This window comes from Felis catus, chromosome A1 (assembly GCF_018350175.1).
Source record: "Felis catus isolate Fca126 chromosome A1, F.catus_Fca126_mat1.0, whole genome shotgun sequence".
Taxonomy (NCBI): domain Eukaryota; kingdom Metazoa; phylum Chordata; class Mammalia; order Carnivora; family Felidae; genus Felis; species Felis catus.
The window spans coordinates 94,586,595-94,599,122 of record NC_058368.1 but is presented as its reverse complement, the minus strand read 5'-3'; positions in this window follow the sequence as shown (position 1 = coordinate 94,599,122).

The window sequence follows — 12,528 nt, the reverse complement described above, 5'->3', positions numbered from 1 at the left end:
CTGCGATGTGAAAAGGAAGAAAGAAGCTTAGGGGAAAAAAAGAAAAAAAAAAGAGAAGAAAAGAAAAGAGAAAAGGAATAGCATCAAAGTTGCAGGCCACATTTGCCCAGAAAACAAAACAAAACAAAACACAGTATTAACCAAATGGAGGGTGGGGGACGGTATGGGAGGGAAATGTTTATTAAAATGTAACAAAAAATATACTTTGTGATCATGAACAGATCCCTTTCTAATCCATTTTTAAATTTCTTTTGATGTTTATTTATTTTTGAGATACAGAAAGCATGGGAGGGGCAGAGAGAGAGGGAAACAGATGATCCATATCGGGCTCCATGCTGTCAGCACAGAGCCCAACGCAGGGCTCAAACTCAGGAACCATGAGATCATCACCTGAGCTGAAGTCCGGTGCTCAACCCACTGAGCTGCCCAGGCGCCCCCACCCCTCTGTTTTAATTGGCACTTGCTTTTCTCCATTCTACTTCCCAGAGGCCTATGTCATTAACAGGACTGATATTTACACACAGGACATGTGAAAGATTTAATGGATTCTTCAGTAATTTCCACCAGCAAACCCAGTAGGAAGAGAAGCTGATGGCAGTTCCCCCATAGACATATTGCATGTGGTGCTGGTACACATCCCTTTGACCCAGTGACTCGTAAAGGAAATAAAGGCAGTAGACACCTCGAACACGCAACAGAAAAAGAAAAACCCACCCATCAACAGCAAACGAGCAAAGAAGCCTAACTTAATAACACACTTAAAGAAGTGTCTGCCGGGAAAAGAAACAAAGCATCTGCCGGTCGAGATGGACTTGAAAGGTGATCCCCCACCTGCTGAAACAGTACTGAAGAAAGGTGTCCACAAAGCCATGAGAATTCCCCAGTGTATGTATTCCCCGGTTTAGAAGGGAGCAGAATGGGAGAGAAATAGGCAGCCAAGGGGAAGGCTTGGGAGATCTGTGGAGGCTTTAAGCGTCTGAGGGCTGATCCAGCACTCAGTGGAGGAGCCTCCAGGAGTCACACGTTTATTGCCTCTGGGCCGAGGGGAAAGTAGAGCATAGAGAGGTAAGGCAGAAAAAAACAAAACTGTATCTAATTCTCCAAGTGATGAAGGAGTTGGAAATCTGAAAAGAGAAAACAAGAAGCAAAGATACCCATAGACAAAAGCCAGGGGGAGGTTACATTGCAGCTGCAGTGAAAATAGCCTTCCCTTCCCCCACTGTTAACACTGGCTGAGGCCCACAGGCACCCCAGTCCTCCACTATAGGAAGGGGAAATGAAAGAATGAAAAAAGTGAACATCAGGGCTCAGGAGGGATCAGAGGGTCTGGGGTGCCACAGTTAATGAAGGGCTGATCTAAAGCCTGGGGCATCCCAGGTGTGCCTGGATGGCTCAGTCAGTTAAGCCCCCAACTTCAGCTCAGGTCATGATCTCACAGTTCGCAAGTTCAAGCCCCACGTTGAGCTCTGTGCTGACAGCTCAGAGCCTGGAGCCTGCTGTGGATTCTGTGTCTCCCTCTTTCTCTGCCCTCCGCCCGTTCATGCTCTGTATCTCTCTGTCTCAAAAATAAATAAACATAAAAAAATTTTAATTTCAGTCCCTGCTCAGGGACTGAACTTGCCCCCTAAAAGTGGAGTGAATCTGGGATGCCTGGGTATCAGTTAAGCATCTGACTCTTGATTTCTGCTCAGGTCATGATCTCATGATTTCATGAGTTCGAGCCCCACATCAGGCTCTGAGCTGACATAGCAGAGCCTGCTTGAGATTCTCTCTCTCCCTCTCTCTCTGCCCCTCCTCTGTTTGTGCTCTCTCTCTCAAAATAAATAAATAAACTTAAAAAATAAAAGTGGAGTGAATCCTGCTACAGGACAGTGAATAAAATCTCCAAGTTGAGAAACTGAAAGTCACACCCACCAAAAAAAACAAAAAAACAAAAAAAAACGAAACAAAAAAACCAAAAAACTGTTACCCTGGGTCCCAACTTCCCCTTAAGCTTTTTGTAGACAAACAGATAGAAGGCAACACTGAGCCATCAAGCTGGCATCCTGAGTGGAAAAACAAACAGATCTCACAGTGGCAGGCACAGGCACTGGAAAATTCTGGCACCACATCAGAGGTCTGGGCAGAGCTGTCCATGACCCACACAAATTGGATGAGAAAAAGGGACGCGGCAAGTACGCAATCATCCTACAGAAAGAAATTTACGAAAAAGAGGCGAACGGTACGCAAAAAAAAAAAAAAAAAAAAAAAAAGAGCAGATGAAAATAAAACAATGGAATAAAATAATGGAATCTGGAATAAAATAATGACCAAAGAGGCAGCAGCAAATCCCATGTGAATGTTCAAGATAGAACTTAATAAGGAAATAAACTTGATGGAACAAAAACTGAGAGACAACTTGAAAAAACATCCAAATCGGCGCAGAAGGCATTGTGAAACAAAAGAAAGAGACCGAGGACCAAAAATATGCCATTTCCTAACTAATACGTAAATTAGACAGAGACAAACAGACTAAACACAATTGCAAATTCAATTTCTTTTATTTTTTTAAGTTTTCTTTTAAGTTTTTTTTTTAATGTTCATTTATTTTTAAGAGAGAGAGAGAGACAGAGCGTGAGTAGGGGAGGGGCAGAGAGAGAGGGAGACACAAAATCTGAAGCAGACTCCAGGCTCTGAGTTGTCAGCACAGAGCCCGACACAGAGCTCGAGCTCACGGACCGCAAGATTATGACCTGAGCCGAAGTCAGATGCTTAACCAACTGAGCCACCCAGGTGCCCCATATTTTTTTAAGTTTTATTTATTTATTTATTTTTATTTTGAGAGAGAGAATGAGAGTGAGTTGGGACAGTAGAGAGGGGGAGACATCCCACTCAGGCTCCTCACTGTCAATGGGTGGCTCAGCCGGTTAAGCATCCGACTTCAACTCAGGTCAGGATCTCACAGTTCATGAGCTCCAGCCCTGCATCAGGCTCTGTGCTGACAGCTCAGAGCCTGGAGCCTGCTTCTGAACCTCTGTCTCCCTCTCTCTCTGTCCCTACCCAGCCCCCTCTCTCAAAAATAAATAAATAAAACATTTAAAAATATACATATACATACAAAAGAAAGCCTCATTATGTGAGTAATTAACCGTTTCACACCTTCTTGGCATCCGTGTACCTTCATCAGGCTCTGCACCAAATCCAGTTCCAGCTGGGGGTGGGTGAGGCTGCCTCATGCCTATGGGAAGATTACAGCACACATACACCAGAAGACACTTTCTCTATAACATTGGAAACCCCGTATGTGCCATTTGATGGAAGAACGTATTGTGTTCTGAAGAGCCTGATATAAAATGGTGAGGCTGGGGCAAATTCTGGTCAAGTTCTCAACCTCCAAGGATAAAGAGACAATTCTTTGGGCATCCAAATGAAAAAAAAAATAGAGGAAAAAGAATCAACCAGCCTCCGACTTCTTCCCTGGCAACAAAGTTTTGAGAAAAATGCCTAAATCCAGCCAATATGCTATGCAATTATTAACCAAAGTTCCCATGTGCTCAAACGGGATTGCATTTGTAATTTTTACATGTTCCTTCTGGGGAAACTGAGAGTTAAAAACAAGCCAACCAAGAGATTAATGAAAACAAACGAGTCAGGAATGGGGGTCCTTTAGCATGTAGTGAATGTTAAATCCATTGTAGAACTAAGGTTTAATTAAACTCTCTACATACTTCACCCTATCTTAAAAAATTTTTTTTGACGTTTATTCATTTTCGAGAGACAACGAGAGACAGAGCATGGGTGGGGGAGGGGCAGAGAGCGAGGGAGACACAATCCGAAGCAGGCTCCAGGCTCTGAGCCGTCAGCAGAGAGCCCGACGTGGGGCTTGAACTCACAAGCGCCGTGAGATCATGACCTGAGCCAAAGTCAGACGCTCAGTGGACTGAGCCACCCAGACAACCCATATGAAATGGGGTGAAATACATCACTCAGGCAATAAATTGACTAGGACTTCTTAGTCTATTCTTAATTGTCGCAAGGGTAACAATCTAGATACTGGGCCACGGACTGTGGAGGTATTTTGCTCAATTTGTGTGACCGACTCAGTGAGGACACAGGCAATGTAATCCGAGAGATTTTTATTCTGGAAACAATACTAAGCAACTTAACATTTACAGCTTGCTTTGTGACTTATAGTCTATGCCCAAAGCCACTTGAGTTTGAGACACCTGCTTTAGAGGAGTATTTTAGGAACACACAAACCTTTCTTTGTTGAAGAAACAACTACCTAAAATAATTTCTTCAGTTTCTTTTCCTTCTCTTATCCACTTGAATAAAATCATTTCTATTTGTCTATATGTAGATTGCATGTATCCTATATAAACTGAGATTTAGATATAAATATGCATACAGAGATTACTGGAATTCAGTTTGGCAAATGTTCACAATATTTCTGGTGGGTAAGATTTTCTATAATTTGGGGGGCGCATGGGTGGCTCAGTCGGTTAAGCATCTGACATCTGATTTCGGCTCAGGTCATGAGTTCACAGTTCATGAGTTCGAGCCCTGCACTGGACTCTGAGCTGACAGGGCAGAACCTGCTTGGAATCCTCTCTCTTCTTCATTCTCTGCTCCTCCCTGGCTTGTGCTCTCTCTTTCTCTCTCTCTCAAAATAAATAAAGCTAAAAAACTTAAAATAAAGATAACAATATTTTCTATAATTTTTCACCATTTACTGTGTACTTCTTTGTATTGCTGAACTTTCTGATAATGAGGATGTGTTATTTTTACAGTAACAGTAAAGTCATGATTCAAAACAGAATGAAAATAAATGAATTACTGTGTGCCCAGGTTTCTTTTTTACATTAGGTACATTAGGTACTAAAAGAGGTTACATATCACTAACATTACTTTGAGTGACCCAAATATTAACATTATTTCTCAGGGTAATTTGTAAATAATTTTAATTCATTAATCATCATCAAAATTCACTTAAGGGTGATTTGTGTGTGTGTGTGTATGGGGAAAGGAAAGCTCACAGTAAATTATGAACACTATTGCCTTTAAAAAGAATGCTGATCATTTCTCTCTTCGGTATAACTGCTTTTCTTTTGTTTACACAGGATTTTAAGAGGTTTTCCCTTTAGCGTCTGTTTATGTTCCTAAATTGATGAGAGGGGCATAGTTAGTTTTCTTCAGAACCAGTCAGCGCCGCATCACTGAAGATAAAGTGGTCCTTCTAACAAGTCAAATAGCCAGAGAGGTCCTAACTGGTCTCAAGAGAGCCCCAGGTCATTCACAGAATTTGTGTGACATGTCACCCAACCTCATTGTTCTAACAACCCATCCTTGGTTCTGTGTCTACACTGGAGAAGTTTCTCCTTTGTGATACAGTCTCAAACAGAAAAAGGACATCGGCAAAAGCTAATAAACCTGACAAAGTACGCATTTGAGTTAATAGTAATGTATCAGCATAGGTTTAGTAATTGTAAAAAATACTCCAGATTAAGATCTGAGATTTTAAAAACACAGTCCGCCCACTCAAGGAATTTACAAACCAATAAGAAATTAAAGGGGCGCCTGCCTGGGTGGCTCAGTCAGTTGAGCGTTCGACTTCAGCTCAGGTCATGATCTCCCAGCTCGTGAGTTTGAGCCCCGTGTAGGACTCTGTGCTGACAGCTTGGAGCCTCAAGCCTTCTTCGGATTCTGTGTCTCCCTCTCTCCCTGCCCCTCTCCTGCTCACACTTTGTCTCTGTCTCTCTCAAAAATAAACATTAAAAAATTTTTTTAAAAAAAGAAATTAAAAAAAAAGATATAAGGCGGAAAAAAAGTGTCATGATTGAGGTGAACACAGGCCACTGTGGATGCTTGGAATACACCATGAGAGCCACAGTTTATCAAGCTATGCTTGTGCCCAGCTTTGTTTGAAGAACATTATTTCATTGTACGTCACGACAATCCTGTGGGCAGATCCACTGGAGTGGGTAAGGAAATTCACAAACCTTAGAGGGTTTGCATAACTTTCCCACAGTCACTCACTCGTCCGTGGTGGGTAGAGCCAGGACCTAAACACCATGTGCTAACTCAAGACCTGGCTCTCAGCCACTGTCCTGCTGAGAGATCCAGAAAGGCTGAGGGTATCAAGGAGCTTTACTTTCACAAGGGCTCACGACAGTTGTGATGAATGCATAACAGGAAAGGCTGAGAAGGAACCGTCAGGGAGGAGAGAGGTACAATCAAGGGTTGAGATGGTTTCAAAAACAAAGAGTGTGGCCAGCAGCATCAAACACCAAGAGGAGGTCAACCAACATAATGATATAAAGGTTCTTGGGCTTTAACCACAGTGGGGTCGTTGGGGATCTTGGCAAGGGAAGTTTGGGTTGCATGGGGTGGAGGACTAGAGTGGGAGAGGCGGGGCGGGGGGGCAATGCAAAGAACATAGTGAGTTGACAAATGGAGAAATAAGTGACAGAGAAGTGGATACACTGAAGGGCGCCTGGCTGGCTTAGTTGGTAGAGCATGTTGCTCTTGATCTCAGAGTTGTAGGTCCGAGCCCCATGTTGTGGGTAGAATTTACTTAAAAGCTAAAAAAAAAAAAAAAAAAAAAAAAGATGGATACGGCAATGTTTGAATATTATTTCTAGAAGCCTGGCTGTTCAGATAAAGGGAGGGGTCAGCAATAGACATCAACCTAAAGAGAGACCTTTTATTTTAATATTTTGTTTTTTTATGTTTATTTATTGTTGAGAGGGAGACGGAGTGCAAGCAGGGGAGGGGCAGAGAAAGGGGAAACACAGAATCCAAAGCAGGGTCCAGGCTCTGAGTTAGTAGCACAAGGCCTGATGCGGGGCTCAAACCCACAAACCTCAAGATCATGACCTGAGCCGAAGTCGGATGCTTAACCCACTGAGCCACCCAGGCGCCTCAAGAGATATCTTTTCTACAACTGGTTTTGCTTTGCTTTTTCTAAGAATGGAGAGACCAGAGCAGGGGTTGTACATGGGCAGTGAGCTGACCCACCTAACTTTTTGTTTCTCAGTTTTGCAACAGCTCCTGATCTTATTTGGGTAAATCCCCTTCTCCCTCTCCATGCTGTCTTCTTGGGATCTTTAGTCTGTGAAGGGTAGGTTCTGATCCGCCTCAGGACCACTCAACAACTTTCCCCAGGGACTCTAAAACTCCAGTGATTGACCCCAGGAGCCGATTCACCCCAACAATGAGGAGGAATCCAGCTCCTACTTAAAAACCTATGTGTGATCTTTCAGCCTGACCACAGGCAATTTCAAAAGCTTTCCCTGGCAGACTTCAGGAGGGAGGTTGCCCGCCCCATGGCAGCAGGGTGTGCGGCCACCGCATTGAATTTGGCGAAGTCGCAGTCGAGGACTTGGGTGCCTTTGGCACATGCTCTTGGCACATCTCAATTTCTGGCCAAGTGTCTTCACTCCTTGGTCTCTATGTCTGAGGCTTTGGGTACACACACGTCTTCTTTAGGCACTTTGGGCAGGGGTTGCTTACAGAGAGGAGGAGGGAATCTGAAAGACACCTTTCCCCCCTCTGACTACAGTAGCCATTACTTTTCCAGCCATTACTGACTACAGTAGCCATTATCCTAGACCTGACCCCGCCCCTCCCCGCTTGTCGACCCCAACACAGGGTGTGTGAAACTGCAGAAGCCTTTTGTTCAGGGCTCGTTGGCAACAATTGCCCAGATCCACCTGAACTCAACTATTAGGAAAATGGAACAGGGGGAGTCATGCTTTGTCTGGTTTCAGTCTCCCTCTAAAGGGAGGCAGTGATTAAAAGCTTACGTCTTCCGGGGTGCCTGGGTGGCTCAGTCGGTTGAGCATCGGACTTAGGCTCAGGTCATGATCTCCAGGTTCCTGAGCTCAAGGTCATGATCTCGCCATTCCTGAGCTCAAGCCCCGCATCGAGCTCTGTGCTGATGGCTCAGAGCCTGGAGACTGCTTCTGATTCTGTGTCTCCCTCTCTCTCTGTCCCTCCCCCACTCATGCTCTGTCTCTCTCTGTCTCAGAAATAAACATTAAAAAAAAAATTAAAAAAAAAACCTTACGTCTTCCTCTTTGGCTTGTTTGTTGCATTAATTAGCTACTGGGACACCTAACAACCTGCCTCTCCCCCAGCTCACCTGGCAATTGGTCCTGGAGGACAATGCTACCCAGCCCCACAGAGCTGCCTGGGCATCTGCTCTTCCCAAGGCCAGCTCTTGTACATTTTCTTACATGGGATGGACCCTTTTTTGGCTTCAATTAGCCCCAGCTCCTTGTAGTTGCAAAACCCCAACTGTCGTAAACATGCCTACATGCTGATCGTGGAAAAACAATGAAGAAACTTAAAAAAACAAAACAAAACACATATCAGTCCACTGGGTACCTTCACCACCGACAGTTTGAGAGACACGTGAGTTATGCATTTTATCTGAAATATTTTCTAAACTATTTTTCTGCTAAATGCCTCCTGTTTTCAGGGATAGTTCTGAAGCAAAAAGAAAAAAGAGTAGCAAAATAAAAATATATTTACCAAACCTAAAGAGCTGTCATAAATTTGGAGATGTTAAACTAAATGTTGAATTGAACTTTCAGGGGAAAAGAATCCCAAATCTATTTCGGTGATGGAGTCTCTTGTGTAGACTTAAAGTGCCCAAGAATGGCCAGCAGAGGGAGCCAAAACCATACATGTAATTTTTTTTTCTTCTCTGCAAACCTTTTAGGAAAATGGGTTATTAAAAACTGCAAAATGCAAATGAGCCTCATTTTCCAAAAATATATGCAAAAATCATAGAAATCATATAATTTAATGGTACTCTGCTGCCAAGTGCTCTATAGAAAATTTTAAAGCTGGAAGGAGATTCTGAATCTCAAGCAGTTCTAAAGAGAAGCATTCCCCCACCCTCTTTCCTTCCTCTTTCTCTCTTCTGTCTCTGGGACTTGCTTGCAATAACTCCTGAAAAGTAGGTAATTTGTATTCTATTTCAGCTGACACATTCTGTGAGTTGTATAACAACACGTTTTCAATTGCCATTGCAGGAGCATACCGGTTCATACTGGAAACAGATGTGTTGAAAAGAACCTGGAGAGCCTCTAACTCAGACCTCTTAAATCAGGCCTTAGGTATACCTTAAAAAAGAAAAGGAGCACGATTCTCAAAAAAAAGTTTGTTGGAAAGGAATTTGCTGCAGTTATAAATGTCTCTCCATTTTCTGGGTGGTACCTACACTAGTTAGGGTGTTTGGTTTATAAACAACAGAACCCAATTCGGGCTAATTTAAGAGGGGAAAGGAATTTATTAAAAGGATACTGGTTTGTACTCTCCTTTTCGTAGTTTACAGTTAAAATTAACGGAAAATATTTTATAGGTAAAATGATGAGTTTATTTTGTGTGACGTAATGTTCACAAAGTTGAAAATTTAAATAAAATGGGTTAAAAAACAAACCTTGAGGCCCAAATGGCTTTACTGCCAAGTTCCAGCAAGTATTTGAGGAAGAAAAATGTTATCTGAAACAAAGCCTTCCATAGAAGAAAGGAGTTCCCACTTCTTTTTTTTTTTTTTCAATGTTTATTTATTTTTGAGAGACAAAGAGAGACAGAGCTTGAGTAGGGGAGGGACAGAGAGAGAGGGAGACACAGAATCTGAAGCAGGCTCCAGGCTCTGAGCTGTCAGCACAGAGCCCAATGTGGGACACAAACCCACGAACTGTGAGATCATGACCTGAGCCGAAGTGGGACAGTTAACCGACTGAGCCACCCAGGTGTTCCAAGGAGTTCCCACTTCTTATGTGAAGCCAGTATTACCTTGATATCAAAACCCAAACAAGGTTGGGGTGCTTGGGTGGCGCAGTCGGTTAAGCGTCCGACTTCAGCCAGGTCACGATCTCGCGGTCCGGGAGTTCGAGCCCTGCGTCTGGGCTGATGGCTCGGAGCCTGGAGCCTGTTTCCGATTCTGTGTCTCTCTCTCTCTCGGCCCCTCCCTGTTCATGCTCTGTCTCTCTCTGTCCCAAAAATAAATAAAAAACGTTGAAAAAAAAATTTTTTAAATAAAAAATAAATAAATAAAACAAGGAACTTCTGCTTATAGGAAGTTGGGGTGTATGCACTTTTTCTATTCCTCTAAGTACAGCTGGACATTACATATACAACAAACATAAGATGTCTCTGAAAGCAGGAGATAAGCAGGCAGGTGGATAGGGGCCTCAGACAAGAGGAATGATAGTGGGTGGGGGGTTCCTTTTTACTTCAGATAGCCTGGGGTTTCTTCTTTCTTTCTTACACCTCATATCCCTAGTACCTAATAAAGTGTCTGGCAAGTAAGAGGTGCTTGGTGAATGAACAAATAAATAAATGAATGAATGAATGGATCTATTAAGCATGAAGGGCTGTTGAAAGCACTATTGAAGAAAACCATTTAAACCCAGTCCTTGATCTCTTTGAATTTATTACATATGACCTAAACACTGGCGAATTTAAAAAGAACACAGACGGGTGCCTGGGTGGTTAGGTCAGTTGGGTGTTCTACTTCAGCTCAGGTCATAATCTCACGGTTCATGGGTTTGACCCCTGCATCGGGCTCTGTGCTGACAGCTCAGAGCCTGGAGCCTGCTTCAGATCCTGTGTCCCCCTCTCTCTTCCCTTCCCTGCTCGTGCTCTGTCTCTCTCTTAAAAATAAATAAACATTAAAAAAAAACCAAGAACATAATCATATAAAGTGTAAAACAGCTAAAACTACAAACTGTAAACACAAAATGAACTGTTTGTTAGGCATGACTAGTGATGATAAGCCCATTGCCTTCTATAGGATGAAGGAAAAGTACCATAGAAATAGGCAGAATTTTAGGAAATCTGTCAATTGGAAAAAGAATATTCCAAATACAGGATTAAAATATAGAGATTCTGAAAAAGAAACACAGAGTAAAACTGCTTAGCCTGGATCATAAATATGGGCCACTCTCCTGAATGCTCCTGAAAACTGACTTCTGCTGGTGTAGACACCGGGAAGAAGGAAGGAAAAGAAATAAGATAAAAGGATTTTATCTACAGGGTAAGCTAAGGCACTCAATGCCTGGCACATATTAAAAGTGTCAATAAATGCAAGCAATCAAGAAATCCACACATCAGGGGTGCCTGGATGGCTCAACCAGTTAAGTGTCCAACTTCTGCTCAGGTCATAATCTCATAAGTTTGTGAGTTTGAGCCCCACATAGGGCTCTGTGCTGACAGTACAGAGCCTGCTTCAGATCCTCTGTCCCCGTCTCTCTGCCCTTCCCCTGCAGGCGCTCTCTCTCTCTGTCTCTCTCTCAAAATAAACTTAAAAAAGAGAGATAGAGAAATCCACATATCCAATGGCACCTGCCTACAGGGCCACTTTGCTGAACAACTAACTGTAGGAGGTGTGGTTGGCAGTGTAGACTATGGGAAAGGAATCCCCTGGGCACATGCGGCAAATAACCTCTATGACCAAGCACCGCAGACCCACTCATACGTTTCAGTTTCAGAGGCATTATGGAAGAACAATCTGTGATATCTACAACTTCTATACATATTCATGAAGACATATGCCAGGATTGAAAGATAGCCAAGCAAGAAAGAGGAAAATCCTGTTACAATGACAAGACAATTTCCTTGGTTCGTGTCATCAGACGGGACAGCTACATTCCTTGGCTAATCTGAATTTAGTTCAGATCACTAAAGAGCTTTGTTCATTTTGTGATAAAAATTAGACACTTGCAAAATAAATTTCTGACAATTCCCCTAGATTTATTTTTGCCATAATCATTTAGTGCAGGAGCCTTTTAAAAAATGCATAGAAATGGCATTAGATCAAGATGAAATAATGTGGTTCCTAAAAAAGCACTTCATCAAATGTTTTGCTAGGTTTCCATAAAAGCAGTAGGAGGTGTCTGCTTAGTAACCATTCAATTTTTTTACTTTATTTTATTTTTTGCTTTACTTGGAGAACTTACCGACATGGTTTACCAACACACTTTTTATTTTAATTAAAAAAATTTTGTTTAATGCTTATTTATTTTTGAGAGAGAGACAGACAGACAGAGCACAAGGCAGCGAATGGCAGAGAGAGACAGAGGGAAACACAGAATCTGAAGCAGGCTCCAGGCTCTGAGTTGTCAGCACAGAGCCCGATGCGGGGCTCGAACTCAGGAGCCATCAGATCATGACCTGAGCAGAAATCGGATGCTCAACTGACTGAGCCACCCAGGCACCCCCAAACCAGTTAAATCAGATGATCTCATCTAATGTTTAAGACTCAATGATAAGAAGAGACCAAAGGTAAAGACACTTTAAGGTTAATTTGCCTTATTTTATTTTTAATGTTTATTTTTGGGGGAGAAAGAGAGAGACAGCGAGGCAGGCATAGGGAGAGAGAGGGACAGAGGATCTGAAGCAGGCTCTGAGCTGACAGCAGAGAGCCCAAAGCAGGGCTCGAACCCACAAACCGTGAGATCATGACATGAGCCAAAGTAAGATGCTTAACCAACTGAACTACCCAGCTTCCCTGCCTTATTTATTTATTTATTTATT